This window comes from Gobio gobio, assembly GCF_949357685.1.
Source record: "Gobio gobio genome assembly, chromosome: 19".
NCBI lineage: Eukaryota > Metazoa > Chordata > Actinopteri > Cypriniformes > Gobionidae > Gobio > Gobio gobio.
Genome location: NC_137112.1, coordinates 48533332 through 48555968, shown reverse-complemented (window position 1 = coordinate 48555968; position 22637 = coordinate 48533332). Strand labels below are relative to the sequence as shown.

Sequence of the window (22637 nt, the reverse complement as noted above, 5' to 3'; positions counted from 1 at the left end):
AGTGTTGTAGTCAGGACCACCTAATGTGAGACCAACACTAGACCAGCACTTCTTAAAACTGCACTATGTAAGATTTATTTCAGTAAAACACTTCATGTTCAAAGCACTTACAATATCCCAAATGTTTCCAGCTATTTGTAAATGGCAAGATGCTATTTTAGGTGTGAATCACGTCCATCAACATGATTTCTGCCCTATCCAGATTCTGAGGTGAAGACCATGGGCCCGTTCTTCGTACCTCGCTTAATACATCTAAGATGATTTGACAAATCCCAGATCTTTTAATCGTGATAACTGATCTCTGGCTAATTTGGTTCTTCAGACGAATTTGCGGATTGGATTAAAATATCTGGATTAAATGATCACAGATCACAGCGCGTTCTTGTGTTCCCTGAAGAGGGCAGATGCATCGATACTCGAAACCACAATCAGCAATGCAGCGATTGGCTGGCGTCAAGACAGCAACGTAATGACATCATATAATTAAAAAAGCCACCTGGCAAAAAAACTTGACAAATTATACAATAAAAACCCCACGAATTTCTGGACCTTTATAAGGAAACAGCCAAACCACCAAACCAACATAAAAGTTATGATTTATGAAGTTTATTAACCATAGTTGTTTATTGTAGAGTTTACTGTGCTGTGAGTAATTGTGGGCGCATCAGTGTAATCTGATGCTGCTTTAAATGTTGTACATGTCATGTCATGACTACCATGTTGCTCGGAACTGCACCTAAGAATTTCACCTACTGTTGCACTTGTGCATATGTAGAGTGACAAATAAAGTGATTTGATTTTGATTTGATTTGATTTTGATAGATTAATGATAAATGTTTTTTGTTTTTTTAACATGATTACCAATTATTTATATTCACGATTTTATACAGTATTTGTACACCCTTTACATTTTTATTTAAATGTTGTAATTTAATTTTTAATTCAATTTGGAGCAGATTTGTAACGTGACAGTATTAAAGTTTCTTAAGGGTCAAGATCAAATTCTCTGCATCTCTTGCGCTGCATCAAGCCATCCCATAATATCTGTCATCACTTAAATTAATGCACGGCTCAGAGTAACTGTACAACATGTGTGTAAACCTCCAATAAAATTATAAAGTAATTATTCCATCACAAATAAATCGCTCAATCAAGTGGCTGTGTCTATATTATTATAAACAACATTATAATATTATATACATTCTCATATACATATAGCCTACAATATAACATTTTTATATTATTATTATTATTATTTAAAATTATTATTATTGCCCCTGGTTCAGTAATGAACTCTTGTAATAAAGTAGCAGTGGCTGGGACAGATTTTAAGTATCACCTCAAGATGAATCTAATCCTGTTTACATGAAATAAGCCGCTCGAGCAGGTTTAAGCTTACGGACCTGTTGCTATGACAACAAGTCCAGGATGAGCTTCGAAGAACCAAACAATCCAAAATCATGCCAAATCATCAACAATCAAATCCAGCTAACTGAGTTAGCGACGTACGAAGAACGGGCCCCATATGTCCCATGATTCCGCGCTCAAACGTGACATCATCAAACTACGCCTTTGTTTTGAACAGCCGACCTCTAGCGCAGGGCTGGGTGATAAAACAGTTACGATATGTATCGCGATTAGAGCTGCAACAACGAATCGATAAAATTCGATAACTAAAAGAGTTGGCAACGAATTTCATTATCGATTCGTTGTGTCGCGCAACTATTATACCCCTCAATAAGACGCGGAGATGTTTGAGTATAAAAAAAGCAAGAGTGGAAGCGGGCGATCTGTGCTGTACCATAGTTGCCAAGTCCGCGTATAACACGTGACTTTGGGCTTCTTTATTTGGCAAGTCGCGTTAAAAAAATCACGAGTCTCGGGTTGCGTTTTTTTGGGCTTATTTAACCTCTTAACTGTCACCGTTCCACAGGTGGGACGCCTTGTGCTCTTTTTTTTGATCGCCTTTTTTCATATCATATATTTAAGTAATTATCACAAATTAGGTATCATTTGAAAGCTTACAAACTCAAAATTCATCCTGTGAAAACCGTTTTGAAATCGGACATTGTGTTGCCATGGAAACGTTACTCTAAATTATTCTAGTGGGCTCCTCCCCTAGTGGGCGCTGTCATGTTTCATATTACAACAATTATTTTAACTACTTTATATTCAAAATCTTTTCCAATCTTGACAAAACGCATATTGTCGGAAAGGTCTGAGTCTCAAGGGTCCATATTTGGTGACTGTTTTGTGATGGAAGTAATATTTTGACAGAAATTTACAGGAAAATGCATCAAAACAACAATAAATGGAATTTGAATGACACCCGGTGGCTATTTTTGGTACAGCACCCTAAACAAAATCTCATGGGGACTTCAATTTTTGTGATATCAACTTCAAATTTGGAACACAAATTGGTTAGACATATGGCTTTGATTTTATAGTAATTTGAGTAAATTTTTTTTTGTAAAATATATATTTTATATGAAATAAAAAATATTTAGTACAGTATTTTTCATTTACAGTAAATTTAAACTTCCATAACTATTTCATACTTTCATATTTTGAATTGCTTTCACTTCAGCAATAATCTGCAGAATGTCGTCTTTAAAACGAGACCAAACTTTGGTCTATATTCCAAAGCATTCTTGAATTACAGCCCTTTAAGTTTGGATAGTGCATTTTCATGTGCATTCTCAAAAAGGGGGGTGACAGTCAAAGGGTTAAAAAAATGTGGTTGCTTGTTCGGAAAATATAATAAGCCACTGAGTGTGGTCATAGATGTATACGTAGATGCCTCATTAGCGACTGCACGGATCAGTAGAATGAGGCATCTACTATCGATATATCTTTAACCACGATCAAATTTGACCTCACTCTCCGGAAGTTATGGCGGAGCTCAGAGACGATCACGTTCGTCTGATAAGAGGTAAAATAATAGCATAAATACTGCTGGGTTTCTCTCAGAAACTGATGGTTTGTCTAGATCAGACCCTTATTCATCATCTGGTGTCGTTTAAAGCTGCACTGAAACTGTCATTTGGACCTTGAACCGTTTGGGGCCCATTGAAGTCCATTATATGGAGAACAATCCTGGAATGTTTTCATCCAAAACCTTAATTTCTTTTCGACTGCAGAAAGAAAGACATGGACAGCTTGGATGACATGGGGGTGAGGAAATTATCAGCAAAAGTTGATTTAAAAGTGAACTAATCCTTTAAGTCACTACAAAATCCCACTTTTGTTCCGTTTGGAAGTGAGGAGCGTGCCGTCCCGCCAGTAGCTCTTCTGGTACTTGTTATCCAGTTAGCGTTAGCTTGTTAATAACAGTAGTAAAGCAGGGGTGGTATCATTTGCAAGACTAAAGACACGTTTTTATTCACTCGCCTTTTTTGGCCCATTCATTTTTCAATCTGTTATGTTAATTTCGTTGACAAATAATTTGTCAATATTTTAATCAACAACATTTTTCACAGACAAAAACGAGACGAAAATCAAAACCAGCTTTGAATGACAAAAACTATGACTAATATCTATTGTCATTTTCGGTCTTAAAGTGACAGCAGTCCATTAACATGCTCTTGTGCTCTTAATATTAATCAAACAACAAAAGGCAGAGAAAATCACCTCTTTAGTTTTAAAAAGGATTCATTATATTTATTATACATTAATCATTTAATCCATATTTAATCTATAAGGAATGTTGTTATAAAGAATGCATATCATTCATTGTGTTCTTCTTTAGGAGGAGTAGTTTTATTTAATTGTTTCATAATATTTGTTTATATGTCACAGCGGTTAAATCTGTGTCTGTATTGCATGTTTAAACTTTAATATCATTCATATTAATAGGTTAAAACAGTAGATGTTTTATAATGGGTTTGGACATTTTGGAGAAATTCTTAATGCATTACAATTTAACTAAACCCATTAAATTGTGTTTGTGAGTGTAGTGTAGAGAACAAGTTCTAACATCCTGTTAAGTTTTCTGATTAGTATTTTTCTTTACTAAAAAATTAAAGATTTATAGATTTATTGTAGCAACCTGTGCACTTTCTGAAGGTTTTTTTGCACTGAATTTGCACTGTCAGTTCTGTTTTTGAATAAAGGATTGGAAATTAATGCTTTTTTAATCCGATTAATCGAAGAAAAATAATAATAATCGACAGGTTAATTGATTATTTAAATAACAGGGTTCCCACTTGTCCTGGAAAACCTTGAAAACCTGGAAAATGTATGATACATTGTATCAGTAGAAACCCGGTAGTATATTGGAATGATGGTACTTTCCCCCCTCATATCCCCCTGAGACGAGAGAATTATGCATTTTATTTCTGGAAAAAATCCTCAGATGACGCAAATATCGTCATTTTGTGTCATCGGAGGATTTTTGGCCAGAGGCTATAGACTAAAGGAGCCGGTTCCGCATGTTTTCAACCCCATAACCAACGCCCATAAGGGTGGGATCTCACTCTGAATTATTTTGAGATATAGTCAGAATTGCGGAAAAAAATTTCTCGCAATATCGAGTTTATATCTTGCAATTATTACTTTTCTCAGAATTGACATAAAGTCCAAAAGTTTGAGGGAAAAAAGACAGATTTTTTTTGCGAGAAAATCACAATTGCAAAAAAAAAAAAAAATTCAGAATAGCAAGATATGTCGCAATTACCCTTTTTTTTATTCTGTGGCGGAAACAAGCTTCCTTAGTCATAATGTATGATTAAGAGCTCATATTAAAAAGATAAAAACTGATTTTATAGTTAAGTCATGGCAATAAACTGTGCGCCTTTTAAAGACTTAGAGAGCGATATATTACTTTAGGAGTGATCCTTGTCTTTTATTCTCACTGTAGTAAAATTTTAAATGTCCTGGAAAATGATCGCTGAAAAAGAGTGGGAACCCTGAATAATCGTTAGTTGCAGCCCTACACTTCAGAAACTGAAAATCTGACGAGCTTTCGGCGCATATTCTCACAGGGAAGCGAGATAAATCTGATAACGTATAGCCTATAACTGTCTGAATTTATATTCCTCTTGTGGCCCATATTGTGAAAAAAAATTAGAAGAGAAGTATAGGCCCATTTCGTGTTAAACGAGTTGTTTTTGAAATAAAGCTGCTCTTACTTTCTGATAATAATACAGATATTATTGCAGTGTTCTGACATATATTATAGATTGATAATCATGTTAATTATAGGCCTATAATTCCTTGTTTAATTGGGCAAAATGTTTTTAAATAATGGAGTAAGCTAATCTATCTATTCTTTTATTATGCAGCATGTCGGTTAAGCATTGATGCGTTATGAAATTATTGCGTAATGTATATTTTAGTATTGTTGCGCTGCTATTCTACTGTGCTCTGTCTGTTTGAATCGCATGCATGGGACTTTCTAACGTTTCCAGATGAGGATATAACTGTAAAATATAAGTTATGCTCTAAGGAAGACACGCCTTAAAAGCGTTAAACGGCACACACATCTGTCAAAGCACGACCGCGGTAAAGACTTAGACTTTGGGTTGAAGCTCTTAAAGCTGTTTTTCATATCCTTCTGGGACGCAGGAAAAGACTTTAGTCCACTGTAGTGGACATTATATGTTAGTGAATTTATTATTTATTTATGTCTGGATGTCCTGTAAAGAGCACATTCAGCTTTTCAGAGATGCCACATGTTTTGAGGTGTAATCATGATAACGACAACTCGTATGTCTTAAAAATGACTGGCATTAAGTGATTCTATTTAGCGCCTTATGGAAATATATTTTGTAATCATCTTATGTAATGGGGTCCATGTCCACCGGTTTGGTTCAGGTGTGTTTGATTAGGGTTAGAGCTAAACACTGCAGGACTTAAAGCATTGTTTATCAGGCATTTGGGAGGCACAAGTTACGCTTATTTTTTTAAAATTACATGTTGCCCCAAGAACATATTCAATATGTAAATTAGATGTGTTGTATTGAATAGGGCTACCCATTTATGGCCATTTTATCCACATATTGCATAAAGTAAAACGGTATATCAATTCCATTCAGACCGTTTGGGCTGTTTCCACAGTGTTTTCCATACAGTGACAATGTGGGCTTTAGATCAGTAATTTAGTTTATATGGTTAATTTAGTTTAATAATTAGATTTATTTGGATATTTAGTTGAAAATGTAGTGTCCCCAACTGAGCAAGCCAAGCCAGAGGCAACAGAGGCAAGGAAACCAAAACCCCATCAGGAGCAGAATGGAGGAAAATAAACCTTGGAGAAACCAGACTCAGTCGGGGGGGCAGTTCTCCTCTGGCCAATTAACAAACAGCGTATGATTATAATTCTGGCAACTTTACAGGTCAGAGGTCATAATAGATCGGAATAATCGAAATATCAGAGTCATCACGCCGGAGACGGGTTTATTGAGGATGATGTGTCGATTAAATAATTATTAAATAGGAATAATCGGAATATCGGAGTCATCACGCAGGAGACGGGTTTATTGAGGATGATGTGTCGATTAAATAATTATTAAATAGGAATAATCGAAATATCGGAGTCATCACGCCGGAGACGGGTTTATTGAGGATGATGTGTCGATTAAATAATTATTAAATAGGAATAATCGGAATATCGGAGTCATCACGCCGGAGACGGGTTTATTGAGGATGACGTGTCGATTAAACAATTATTAAATAGGAATAATCGGAATATCGGAGTCATCACGCCGGAGACGGGTTTATTGAGGATGATGTGTCGATTAAACAATTATTAAATAGGAATAATCGGAATATCAGAGTCATCACGACGGAGACGGGTTTATTGAGGATGATGTGTCGATTAAATAATTATTAAATAGGAATAATCGAAATATCAGAGTCATCACGACGGAGACGGGTTTATTGAGGATGATGTGTCGATTAAACAATTATTAAATAGGAATAATCGAAATATCAGAGTCATCACGACGGAGACGGGTTTATTGAGGATGATGTGTCGATTAAACAATTATTAAATAGGAATAATCGAAATATCAGAGTCATCACGACGGAGACGGGTTTATTGAGGATGATGTGTCGATTAAACAATTATTAAATAGGAATAATCGAAATATCAGAGTCATCACGACGGAGACGGGTTTATTGAGGATGACGTGTCGATTAAACAATTATTAAATAGGAATAATCGAAATATCAGAGTCATCACGACGGAGACGGGTTTATTGAGGATGATGTGTCGATTAAACAATTATTAAATAGGAATAATCGAAATATCGGAGTCATCACGCAGGAGACGGGTTTATTGAGGATGATGTGTCGATTAAACAATTATTAAATAGGAATAATCGGAATATCGGAGTCATCACGCCGGAGACGGGTTTATTGAGGATGATGTGTCGATTAAACAATTATTAAATAGGAATAATCGGAATATCGGAGTCATCACGCCGGAGACGGGTTTATTGAGGATGATGTGTCGATTAAACAATTATTAAATAGGAATAATCGGAATATCAGAGTCATCACGACGGAGACGGGTTTATTGAGGATGATGTGTCGATTAAATAATTATTAAATAGGAATAATCGAAATATCAGAGTCATCACACCAGAGACGGGTTTATTGAGGATGACGTGTCGATTAAACAATTATTAAATAGGAATAATCGGAATATCGGAGTCATCACACCGGAGACGGGTTTATTGAGGATGATGTGTCGATTAAACAATTATTAAATAGGAATAATCGGAATATCGGAGTCATCACACCGGAGACGGGTTTATTGAGGATGATGTGTCGATTAAACAATTATTAAATAGGAATAATCGGAATATCAGAGTCATCACACCAGAGACGGGTTTATTGAGGATGACGTGTCGATTAAACAATTATTAAATAGGAATAATCGGAATATCGGAGTCATCACACCGGAGACGGGTTTATTGAGGATGATGTGTCGATTAAACAATTATTAAATAGGAATAATCGGAATATCGGAGTTATCACGCCAGAGACGGGTTTATTGAGGATGATGTGTCGATTAAACAATTATTAAATAGGAATAATCGGAATATCAGAGTCATCACGCCGGAGACGGGTTTATTGAGGATGATGTGTCGATTAAACAATTATTAAATAGGAATAATCGAAATATCAGAGTCATCACACCAGAGACGGGTTTATTGAGGATGACGTGTCGATTAAACAATTATTAAATAGGAATAATCGGAATATCGGAGTCATCACACCGGAGACGGGTTTATTGAGGATGATGTGTCGATTAAACAATTATTAAATAGGAATAATCGGAATATCGGAGTTATCACGCCAGAGACGGGTTTATTGAGGATGATGTGTCGATTAAACAATTATTAAATAGGAATAATCGGAATATCGGAGTCATCACACCAGAGACGGGTTTATTGAGGATGACGTGTCGATTAAACAATTATTAAATAGGAATAATCGGAATATCGGAGTCATCACGCAGGAGACGGGTTTATTGAGGATGATGTGTCGATTAAACAATTATTAAATAGGAATAATCGGAATATCGGAGTCATCACACCAGAGACGGGTTTATTGAGGATGATGTGTCGATTAAACAATTATTAAATTGGAATAATCGGAATATCGGAGTTATCACGCCAGAGACGGGTTTATTGAGGATGATGTGTCGATTAAACAATTATTAAATAGGAATAATCGGAATATCGGAGTCATCACGCCGGAGACGGGTTTATTGAGGATGATGTGTCGATTAAACAATTATTAAATAGGAATAATCGGAATATCGGAGTTATCACGCCAGAGACGGGTTTATTGAGGATGATGTGTCGATTAAACAATTATTAAATAGGAATAATCGGAATATCGGAGTCATCACGCCGGAGACGGGTTTATTGAGGATGATGTGTCGATTAAACAATTATTAAATTGGAATAATCGGAATATCGGAGTTATCACGCCAGAGACGGGTTTATTGAGGATGATGTGTCGATTAAACAATTATTAAATAGGAATAATCGGAATATCAGAGTCATCACGCCAGAGACGGGTTTATTGAGGATGACGTGTCGATTAAACAATTATTAAATAGGAATAATCGAAATATCGGAGTCATCACGCAGGAGACGGGTTTATTGAGGATGATGTGTCGATTAAATAATTATTAAATAGGAATAATCGAAATATCAGAGTCATCACACCAGAGACGGGTTTATTGAGGATGATGTGTCGATTAAACAATTATTAAATAGGAATAATCGGAATATCAGAGTCATCACGCCAGAGACGGGTTTATTGAGGATGATGTGTCGATTAAACAATTATTAAATAGGAATAATCGAAATATCGGAGTCATCACGCAGGAGACGGGTTTATTGAGGATGATGTGTCGATTAAATAATTATTAAATAGGAATAATCGAAATATCAGAGTCATCACACCAGAGACGGGTTTATTGAGGATGATGTGTCGATTAAACAATTATTAAATAGGAATAATCGGAATATCAGAGTCATCACGCCAGAGACGGGTTTATTGAGGATGATGTGTCGATTAAACAATTATTAAATAGGAATAATCGGAATATCGGAGTCATCACGCCAGAGACGGGTTTATTGAGGATGATGTGTCGATTTAATAATTATTAAATAGGAATAATCGAAATATCAGAGTCATCACGCAGGAGACGGGTTTATTGAGGATGATGTGTCGATTAAATAATTATTAAATAGGAATAATCTGAATATCGGAGTCATCACGCCAGAGACGGGTTTATTGAGGATGATGTGTCGATTTAATAATTATTAAATAGGAATAATCGAAATATCAGAGTCATCACACCAGAGACGGGTTTATTGAGGATGATGTGTCGATTAAATAATTATTAAATAGGAATAATCTGAATATCGGAGTCATCACGCCGGAGACGGGTTTATTGAGGATGATGTGTCGATTAAACAATTATTAAATAGGAATAATCGGAATATCGGAGTCATCACGCCAGAGACGGGTTTATTGAGGATGATGTGTCGATTAAACAATTATTAAATAGGAATAATCTGAATATCGGAGTTATCACGCAGGAGACGGGTTTATTGAGGATGATGTGTCGATTAAACAATTATTAAATAGGAATAATCGAAATATCAGAGTCATCACGCCGGAGACGGGTTTATTGAGGATGATGTGTCGATTAAACAATTATTAAATAGGAATAATCTGAATATCGGAGTTATCACGCAGGAGACGGGTTTATTGAGGATGATGTGTCGATTAAACAATTATTAAATAGGAATAATCGAAATATCAGAGTCATCACGCCGGAGACGGGTTTATTGAGGATGACGTGTCGATTAAACAATTATTAAATAGGAATAATCGAAATATCAGAGTCATCACACCAGAGACGGGTTTATTGAGGATGATGTGTCGATTAAACAATTATTAAATAGGAATAATCGGAATATCAGAGTCATCACGCAGGAGACGGGTTTATTGAGGATGACGTGTCGATTAAACAATTATTAAATAGGAATAATCGGAATATCGGAGTCATCACGACGGAGACGGGTTTATTGAGGATGATGTGTCTATTAAATAATTATTAAATAGGAATAATCGGAATATCAGAGTCATCACGCCAGAGACGGGTTTATTGAGGATGACGTGTCGATTAAACAATTATTAAATAGGAATAATCGGAATATCAGAGTCATCACGACGGAGACGGGTTTATTGAGGATGACGTGTCTATTAAATAATTATTAAATAGGAATAATCGGAATATCAGAGTCATCACACCAGAGACGGGTTTATTGAGGATGACGTGTCAATTAAACAATTATTAAATAGGAATAATCGGAATATCAGAGTCATCACGACGGAGACGGGTTTATTGAGGATGATGTGTCGATTAAATAATTATTAAATAGGAATAATCGGAATATCAGAGTCATCACACCAGAGACGGGTTTATTGAGGATGACGTGTCAATTAAACAATTATTAAATAGGAATAATCGGAATATCGGAGTCATCACGACGGAGACGGGTTTATTGAGGATGATGTGTCTATTAAATAATTATTAAATAGGAATAATCGGAATATCAGAGTTATCACGACGGAGACGGGTTTATTGAGGATGACGTGTCTATTAAATAATTATTAAATAGGAATAATCGGAATATCAGAGTCATCACGACGGAGACGGGTTTATTGAGGATGACGTGTCTATTAAATAATTATTAAATAGGAATAATCGGAATATCAGAGTCATCACACCAGAGACGGGTTTATTGAGGATGATGTGTCGATTAAACAATTATTAAATAGGAATAATCGGAATATCAGAGTCATCACGACGGAGACGGGTTTATTGAGGATGATGTGTCAATTAAACAATTATTAAATAGGAATAATCGGAATATCAGAGTCATCACGACGGAGACGGGTTTATTGAGGATGATGTGTCGATTAAATAATTATTAAATAGGAATAATCGAAATATCAGAGTCATCACGACGGAGACGGGTTTATTGAGGATGATGTGTCGATTAAATAATTATTAAATAGGAATAATCGAAATATCAGAGTCATCACGCCAGAGACGGGTTTATTGAGGATGACGTGTCTATTAAATAATTATTAAATAGGAATAATCGGAATATCAGAGTCATCACACCAGAGACGGGTTTATTGAGGATGATGTGTCGATTAAACAATTATTAAATAGGAATAATCGGAATATCAGAGTCATCACGCCGGAGACGGGTTTATTGAGGATGATGTGTCGATTAAACAATTATTAAATAGGAATAATCGAAATATCAGAGTCATCACGACGGAGACGGGTTTATTGAGGATGACGTGTTGATTAAACAATTATTAAATAGGAATAATCGAAATATCGGAGTTATCACGCAGGAGACGGTTTTATTGAGGATGACGTGTCGATTAAACAATTATTAAAGTGCAATATTCGAAGGATTGGAGGCAACACGCCAGAGACGGGTTTATTGAGGATGACATATCGATTTAACAATTATTAAATAGGAATAATCGAAATATCGGAGTTATCACGCAGGAGACGGTTTTATTGAGGATGATGTGTTGATTAAACAATTATTAAATAGGAATAATCTGAATATCGGAGTTATCACGCAGGAGACGGGTTTATTGAGGATGATGTGTTGATTAAACAATTATTAAATAGGAATAATCGAAATATCGGAGTTATCACGCAGGAGACGGTTTTATTGAGGATGACGTGTCGATTAAACAATTATTAAAGTGCAATATTCGAAGGATTGGAGGCAACACGCCAGAGACGGGTTTATTGAGGATGACATATCGATTTAACAATTATTAAATAGGAATAATCGAAATATCGGAGTTATCACGCAGGAGACGGTTTTATTGAGGATGACGTGTCGATTAAACAATTATTAAATAGGAATAATCGAAATATCGGAGTCATCACGCCGGAGACGGGTTTATTGAGGATGACGTGTCGATTAAACAATTATTAAATAGGAATAATCGAAATATCGGAGTCATCACGACGGAGACGGGTTTATTGAGGATGACGTGTTGATTAAACAATTATTAAATAGGAATAATCGAAATATCGGAGTCATCACGCCGGAGACGGGTTTATTGAGGATGACGTGTCGATTAAACAATTATTAAATAGGAATAATCGAAATATCAGAGTCATCACGACGGAGACGGGTTTATTGAGGATGATGTGTCGATTAAACAATTATTAAATAGGAATAATCTGAATATCGGAGTTATCACGCAGGAGACGGGTTTATTGAGGATGATGTGTCGATTAAACAATTATTAAATAGGAATAATCGAAATATCAGAGTCATCACGCCGGAGACGGGTTTATTGAGGATGACGTGTCGATTAAACAATTATTAAATAGGAATAATCGAAATATCAGAGTCATCACGCCGGAGACGGGTTTATTGAGGATGACGTGTCGATTAAACAATTATTAAATAGGAATAATCGAAATATCAGAGTCATCACGACGGAGACGGGTTTATTGAGGATGACGTGTCGATTAAACAATTATTAAATAGGAATAATCGAAATATCAGAGTCATCACGCCGGAGACGGGTTTATTGAGGATGATGTGTCGATTAAACAATTATTAAATAGGAATAATCGAAATATCAGAGTCATCACGCCGGAGACGGGTTTATTGAGGATGATGTGTCGATTAAACAATTATTAAATAGGAATAATCGAAATATCAGAGTCATCACGCCGGAGACGGGTTTATTGAGGATGATGTGTCGATTAAACAATTATTAAATAGGAATAATCGAAATATCAGAGTCATCACGACGGAGACGGGTTTATTGAGGATGACGTGTCGATTAAACAATTATTAAATAGGAATAATCGAAATATCAGAGTCATCACGCCGGAGACGGGTTTATTGAGGATGACGTGTCGATTAAACAATTATTAAATAGGAATAATCGAAATATCAGAGTCATCACGACGGAGACGGGTTTATTGAGGATGACGTGTCGATTAAACAATTATTAAATAGGAATAATCGAAATATCAGAGTCATCACGCCGGAGACGGGTTTATTGAGGATGACGTGTCGATTAAACAATTATTAAATAGGAATAATCGAAATATCAGAGTCATCACGACGGAGACGGGTTTATTGAGGATGACGTGTCGATTAAACAATTATTAAATAGGAATAATCGAAATATCAGAGTCATCACGCCGGAGACGGGTTTATTGAGGATGATGTGTCGATTAAACAATTATTAAATAGGAATAATCGAAATATCAGAGTCATCACGCCGGAGACGGGTTTATTGAGGATGACGTGTCGATTAAACAATTATTAAATAGGAATAATCGAAATATCAGAGTCATCACGCCGGAGACGGGTTTATTGAGGATGATGTGTCGATTAAACAATTATTAAATAGGAATAATCGGAATATCAGAGTCATCACGACGGAGACGGGTTTATTGAGGATGATGTGTCAATTAAACAATTATTAAATAGGAATAATCGGAATATCAGAGTCATCACGACGGAGACGGGTTTATTGAGGATGATGTGTCGATTAAATAATTATTAAATAGGAATAATCGAAATATCAGAGTCATCACGACGGAGACGGGTTTATTGAGGATGATGTGTCGATTAAATAATTATTAAATAGGAATAATCGAAATATCAGAGTCATCACGCCAGAGACGGGTTTATTGAGGATGACGTGTCTATTAAATAATTATTAAATAGGAATAATCGGAATATCAGAGTCATCACACCAGAGACGGGTTTATTGAGGATGATGTGTCGATTAAACAATTATTAAATAGGAATAATCGGAATATCAGAGTCATCACGCCGGAGACGGGTTTATTGAGGATGATGTGTCGATTAAACAATTATTAAATAGGAATAATCGAAATATCAGAGTCATCACGACGGAGACGGGTTTATTGAGGATGACGTGTTGATTAAACAATTATTAAATAGGAATAATCGAAATATCGGAGTTATCACGCAGGAGACGGTTTTATTGAGGATGACGTGTTGATTAAACAATTATTAAAGTGCAATATTCGAAGGATTGGAGGCAACACGCCAGAGACGGGTTTATTGAGGATGACATATCGATTTAACAATTATTAAATAGGAATAATCGAAATATCGGAGTTATCACGCAGGAGACGGTTTTATTGAGGATGATGTGTTGATTAAACAATTATTAAATAGGAATAATCTGAATATCGGAGTTATCACGCAGGAGACGGGTTTATTGAGGATGATGTGTTGATTAAACAATTATTAAATAGGAATAATCGAAATATCGGAGTTATCACGCAGGAGACGGTTTTATTGAGGATGACGTGTCGATTAAACAATTATTAAAGTGCAATATTCGAAGGATTGGAGGCAACACGCCAGAGACGGGTTTATTGAGGATGACATATCGATTTAACAATTATTAAATAGGAATAATCGAAATATCGGAGTTATCACGCAGGAGACGGTTTTATTGAGGATGACGTGTCGATTAAACAATTATTAAATAGGAATAATCGAAATATCGGAGTCATCACGCCGGAGACGGGTTTATTGAGGATGACGTGTCGATTAAACAATTATTAAATAGGAATAATCGAAATATCAGAGTCATCACGCCGGAGACGGGTTTATTGAGGATGACGTGTCGATTAAACAATTATTAAATAGGAATAATCGAAATATCGGAGTCATCACGCCGGAGACGGGTTTATTGAGGATGACGTGTCGATTAAACAATTATTAAATAGGAATAATCGAAATATCAGAGTCATCACGACGGAGACGGGTTTATTGAGGATGATGTGTCGATTAAACAATTATTAAATAGGAATAATCTGAATATCGGAGTTATCACGCAGGAGACGGGTTTATTGAGGATGATGTGTCGATTAAACAATTATTAAATAGGAATAATCGAAATATCAGAGTCATCACGCCGGAGACGGGTTTATTGAGGATGACGTGTCGATTAAACAATTATTAAATAGGAATAATCGAAATATCGGAGTCATCACGCCGGAGACGGGTTTATTGAGGATGACGTGTCGATTAAACAATTATTAAATAGGAATAATCGAAATATCAGAGTCATCACGACGGAGACGGGTTTATTGAGGATGACGTGTCGATTAAACAATTATTAAATAGGAATAATCGAAATATCAGAGTCATCACGCCGGAGACGGGTTTATTGAGGATGATGTGTCGATTAAACAATTATTAAATAGGAATAATCGAAATATCAGAGTCATCACGCCGGAGACGGGTTTATTGAGGATGATGTGTCGATTAAACAATTATTAAATAGGAATAATCGAAATATCAGAGTCATCACGCCGGAGACGGGTTTATTGAGGATGATGTGTCGATTAAACAATTATTAAATAGGAATAATCGAAATATCAGAGTCATCACGACGGAGACGGGTTTATTGAGGATGACGTGTCGATTAAACAATTATTAAATAGGAATAATCGAAATATCAGAGTCATCACGCCGGAGACGGGTTTATTGAGGATGACGTGTCGATTAAACAATTATTAAATAGGAATAATCGAAATATCAGAGTCATCACGACGGAGACGGGTTTATTGAGGATGACGTGTCGATTAAACAATTATTAAATAGGAATAATCGAAATATCAGAGTCATCACGCCGGAGACGGGTTTATTGAGGATGACGTGTCGATTAAACAATTATTAAATAGGAATAATCGAAATATCAGAGTCATCACGACGGAGACGGGTTTATTGAGGATGACGTGTCGATTAAACAATTATTAAATAGGAATAATCGAAATATCAGAGTCATCACGCCGGAGACGGGTTTATTGAGGATGATGTGTCGATTAAACAATTATTAAATAGGAATAATCGAAATATCAGAGTCATCACACCAGAGACGGGTTTATTGAGGATGACGTGTCGATTAAACAATTATTAAATAGGAATAATCGGAATATCGGAGTCATCACGCAGGAGACGGGTTTATTGAGGATGATGTGTCTATTAAATAATTATTAAATAGGAATAATCGGAATATCAGAGTCATCACGCCAGAGACGGGTTTATTGAGGATGACGTGTCTATTAAATAATTATTAAATAGGAATAATCGGAATATCAGAGTCATCACACCAGAGACGGGTTTATTGAGGATGATGTGTCGATTAAACAATTATTAAATAGGAATAATCGGAATATCAGAGTCATCACGCCGGAGACGGGTTTATTGAGGATGATGTGTCGATTAAACAATTATTAAATAGGAATAATCGGAATATCGGAGTCATCACGCCGGAGACGGGTTTATTGAGGATGATGTGTCGATTAAACAATTATTAAATAGGAATAATCGAAATATCAGAGTCATCACGACGGAGACGGGTTTATTGAGGATGACGTGTTGATTAAACAATTATTAAATAGGAATAATCGAAATATCGGAGTTATCACGCAGGAGACGGGTTTATTGAGGATGACGTGTCGATTAAACAATTATTAAAGTGCAATATTCGAAGGATTGGAGGCAACACGCCAGAGACGGGTTTATTGAGGATGACATATCGATTTAACAATTATTAAATAGGAATAATCGAAATATCGGAGTTATCACGCAGGAGACGGTTTTATTGAGGATGACGTGTCGATTAAACAATTATTAAATAGGAATAATCGAAATATCGGAGTCATCACGCCGGAGACGGGTTTATTGAGGATGACGTGTCGATTAAACAATTATTAAATAGGAATAATCGAAATATCAGAGTTATCACGACGGAGACGGGTTTATTGAGGATGACGTGTCGATTAAACAATTATTAAATAGGAATAATCGAAATATCAGAGTCATCACGACGGAGACGGGTTTATTGAGGATGACGTGTTGATTAAACAATTATTAAATAGGAATAATCGAAATATCAGAGTCATCACGCCGGAGACGGGTTTATTGAGGATGACGTGTCGATTAAACAATTATTAAATAGGAATAATCGAAATATCAGAGTCATCACGACGGAGACGGGTTTATTGAGGATGACGTGTTGATTAAACAATTATTAAATAGGAATAATCGAAATATCGGAGTTATCACGCAGGAGACGGTTTTATTGAGGATGACGTGTCGATTAAACAATTATTAAAGTGCAATATTCGAAGGATTGGAGGCAACACGCCAGAGACGGGTTTATTGAGGATGACATATCGATTTAACAATTATTAAATAGGAATAATCGAAATATCGGAGTTATCACGCAGGAGACGGTTTTATTGAGGATGACGTGTCGATTAAACAATTATTAAATAGGAATAATCGAAATATCGGAGTTATCACGCAGGAGACGGTTTTATTGAGGATGACGTGTCGATTAAACAATTATTAAATAGGAATAATCGAAATATCGGAGTTATCACGCAGGAGACGGTTTTATTGAGGATGATGTGTCGATTAAACAATTATTAAATAGGAATAATCGAAATATCGGAGTCATCACGCCGGAGACGGGTTTATTGAGGATGATGTGTCGATTAAACAATTATTAAATAGGAATAATCGAAATATCAGAGTTATCACGACGGAGACGGGTTTATTGAGGATGACGTGTCGATTAAACAATTATTAAATAGGAATAATCGAAATATCAGAGTTATCACGACGGAGACGGGTTTATTGAGGATGACGTGTCGATTAAACAATTATTAAAGTGCAATATTCGAAGGATTGGAGGCAACACGCCAGAGACGGGTTTATTGAGGATGACATATCGATTTAACAATTATTAAATAGGAATAATCGAAATATCGGAGTTATCACGCAGGAGACGGTTTTATTGAGGATGACGTGTCGATTAAACAATTATTAAATAGGAATAATCGAAATATCAGAGTCATCACGCCGGAGACGGGTTTATTGAGGATGACGTGTCGATTAAACAATTATTAAATAGGAATAATCGAAATATCAGAGTTATCACGACGGAGACGGGTTTATTGAGGATGACGTGTTGATTAAACAATTATTAAATAGGAATAATCGAAATATCAGAGTCATCACGACGGAGACGGGTTTATTGAGGATGATGTGTCGATTAAACAATTATTAAATAGGAATAATCGAAATATCGGAGTCATCACGCCGGAGACGGGTTTATTGAGGATGACGTGTCGATTAAACAATTATTAAATAGGAATAATCGAAATATCGGAGTTATCACGCAGGAGACGGTTTTATTGAGGATGACGTGTCGATTAAACAATTATTAAATAGGAATAATCGAAATATCGGAGTCATCACGCCGGAGACGGGTTTATTGAGGATGACGTGTCGATTAAACAATTATTAAATAGGAATAATCGAAATATCAGAGTTATCACGACGGAGACGGGTTTATTGAGGATGACGTGTTGATTAAACAATTATTAAATAGGAATAATCGAAATATCAGAGTCATCACGACGGAGACGGGTTTATTGAGGATGACGTGTTGATTAAACAATTATTAAATAGGAATAATCGAAATATCGGAGTTATCACGCAGGAGACGGTTTTATTGAGGATGACGTGTCGATTAAACAATTATTAAATAGGAATAATCGAAATATCGGAGTTATCACGCAGGAGACGGTTTTATTGAGGATGACGTGTCGATTAAACAATTATTAAATAGGAATAATCGAAATATCGGAGTTATCACGCAGGAGACGGTTTTATTGAGGATGATGTGTCGATTAAACAATTATTAAATAGGAATAATCGAAATATCGGAGTCATCACGCCGGAGACGGGTTTATTGAGGATGATGTGTCGATTAAACAATTATTAAATAGGAATAATCGAAATATCAGAGTTATCACGACGGAGACGGGTTTATTGAGGATGACGTGTCGATTAAACAATTATTAAATAGGAATAATCGAAATATCAGAGTTATCACGACGGAGACGGGTTTATTGAGGATGACGTGTCGATTAAACAATTATTAAAGTGCAATATTCGAAGGATTGGAGGCAACACGCCAGAGACGGGTTTATTGAGGATGACATATCGATTTAACAATTATTAAATAGGAATAATCGAAATATCGGAGTTATCACGCAGGAGACGGTTTTATTGAGGATGACGTGTCGATTAAACAATTATTAAATAGGAATAATCGAAATATCGGAGTTATCACGCAGGAGACGGTTTTATTGAGGATGACGTGTCGATTAAACAATTATTAAATAGGAATAATCGAAATATCGGAGTTATCACGCAGGAGACGGTTTTATTGAGGATGACGTGTCGATTAAACAATTATTAAATAGGAATAATCGAAATATCGGAGTTATCACGCAGGAGACGGTTTTATTGAGGATGACGTGTCGATTAAACAATTATTAAAGTGCAATATTCGATCAATTGGAGTCATCACGCCGGAGACGGGTTTATTGAGGATGCCGTGTCGATGAGGCAGTTTCAGGGGGCGTCTAATTGACACATAAAAGGTATTTACATAAACTTAATATTCCTCGCTAGATACATTTGAATAAATCTTGCATACATGATCCAGAAAGGCCTGTCGCAATAATCAATATATCGCACAATACATGTACATGACCTCAATAATTTTTTGTGATACAATATATCGCCCATTATGTTTACATGATAATGAATGTCGCCAACATTGTACTCAATTGTGCCGTCATCTTGTATGTTTTCCGTGACGGAGGCGAAAGTGCTTCTTGGGCAGTTCCTTCACACACACAGAGCGGTTATCGAAGTGTGTAAAAAAGCTGCAATTTTAGGCGTTCTAGTGTTTTCCTGACAACTACTGCACTGTAAAAAATGTATAATCTTCCCAACTCAAAATTTTCTAGTGACTGGTCACATCAAAATTTTTCAATTGGCCAAATTTAATTTCTGTGAATTGAATTTTATCAATTGTGGCAACAGTCTGTTAACATGGGCTCAATTAGAAATATGTTGAGCCAATGGAAAAATGTAATTTACCAACACTGTTAAAAATGTCAGGCCTCTCCAATTTAAAATTTTCTAGTGACCGATCACATCTAAATTTTTCAACTAAAAAATTTAGATGTGATCGGTCACTAGAAAACTTTGAATTGGAGAAATGTTTTCCAGTGAAACTGTGTGGTTGGTCCAATTAAATATTTTAAATTGTAGTAACAATTGTTTATTTCTCACTGTCGCAAAAGATAAAAATGACTAAAAACATAAATATATTAAGCAAAATACAGAACACAGACAACAGGGTTGACATTTTATCACATTACTTTATTAACAAGTAAATTCCAACACAGGATATTTGGGTGAAAATACCTCAATAAGGAAACTCTGAATCTTCTGCACAACAGGATGTCTTAAAGTGGTGAAGAAAACACGGCACTGCAAGCTAAAAACCTGCAAATAAAAATAAAAACTAACATTAATGGCAAAGTTTACCTGCATCACATCTGGCAAATGACAGAACAGAAGTTCTTCATTATATAATGAGGATGAGACGAATGAATGGATGAATATGAAAATCGAGCTTGACGTGTTTGATATTAAAAGGCAATAACTTAAGCCCTGAAAGAGGTCGACGCCAAACGTAATCTCCGGCACCGTGTTCAACGTTCGCATGCCGCATATATCACACAAATGACTTAATTTACTTATTACCTATCATTTTAGGCACATAAGACATGAGGAAAATAAAACTATTGGCTACCATTAGAGTAAACGAGAACATACTCATGAAACCAATGAATGCATGAACTCGTGATTCTACAAAATGTCTTTTAAACTTCATTCCGGGTCATGAAGCAAAACTCTGTAGAATAATTTCAGTGCTAAATACTCACCAACGTCTTTGTGAGATGAATATCTCTATTCTCTTGGGAATGTGTGTTTCGGTCTTCAGCACCTGCTGGTTCGGCTCCGCATTTTAAATCTCCACACGAACGCTTTTCTTCAAGCGCATTTTGCGCTTGCGTATAACGTTTTTCGGACGTAGGACTTGTTCAGCCAACATGGATTTTTCACTTCGACTTCATAGATTGACTGAGCACAATTAAATACGTTTGGTGAATATATACAATTTTAATTTTGAGTTAAAGCTATGATTAATACAATGCATCTTTTTGCATGGGGATAATTATTTGGAAGTCATTTATTGGGCCAATATGTAATGATCAATTGTCACAATTTTTCCCCAATTTTTTTTTTACAGTGTTTAGGGCTGTAAACGAATATTCTAAATTTGAATATATATTCGAATAGTTTAAAAAAACGAATTTCGAAGGTGAAAAATAATATTCTAAGAAAAAGAAAAAAAAATCGCAGCAGAGAAAGCGATTGTGTGTTATAAAGTCAGAATTGCAAGATATAGTCAGAATTGCGTGATATAAACTTGCAAGTCTTTTCTTCACAGTTGACTTTTTTGCGCAGTTGCGAGTTTATATCTTGCAATTGTGACTTCTTTTCTCAGAATTGTGAGATCTAAACTGCAATTGCAAGTTATAAAGTCCAATTCTGAGGAAAAAAGAATTGCGACAATTTTCACGTTTTAATCACAAATATGTAAACTCGCAATTGCAGGTCAGAATATCGAGATAAAAAGTCTCAATTACCTTTTCTTTCTATTCTGTGGTGTAAAGAAGCTTCCATAGTCATAATGTATGATTAAGAGCTCATATTGAAAAATGCTGGATTGTTAAGTAATGGCGATAAACTGTACGGCTTTTAAAGACTTCGAAAGCAATATTTGGCATGATCCTTGTCTTTTATTCCCGCCATAGTAAAATTGAAAATGTACTGGAAAATGGTTGCTGAAAAAGAGTGGGAACCCTGGTCCTGTTATTGACGTAATGCACCATTGACAAAATGCGCAACCAGATGTTCTAATAATTTTTTTTAGGGGGAATATTCAAACAGCCCTAAACTACTGACAGTTTGGAAGAATAAGCCCAAATGGACTCGATTTCAAAGCCGCAATCCCCTGTTCCGTCAACGCAGAATGACGAGTGTTAAAGCCGTTTCACAAGGGAAAATGTTTATTAACTATTTATTAAATGTTTTTTTTTT

The 22637-nt window shown here is 35.7% G+C and overlaps 1 protein-coding gene across 2 annotated transcripts in view; it reads left to right on the top strand.

Moving 5' to 3' along the window:
- Positions 1-22637, top strand: part of klhl26 (kelch-like family member 26) — a 48189-nt gene that overhangs the window by 666 nt on the left and 24886 nt on the right. The gene's annotated exons all lie outside the window — the stretch shown is intronic.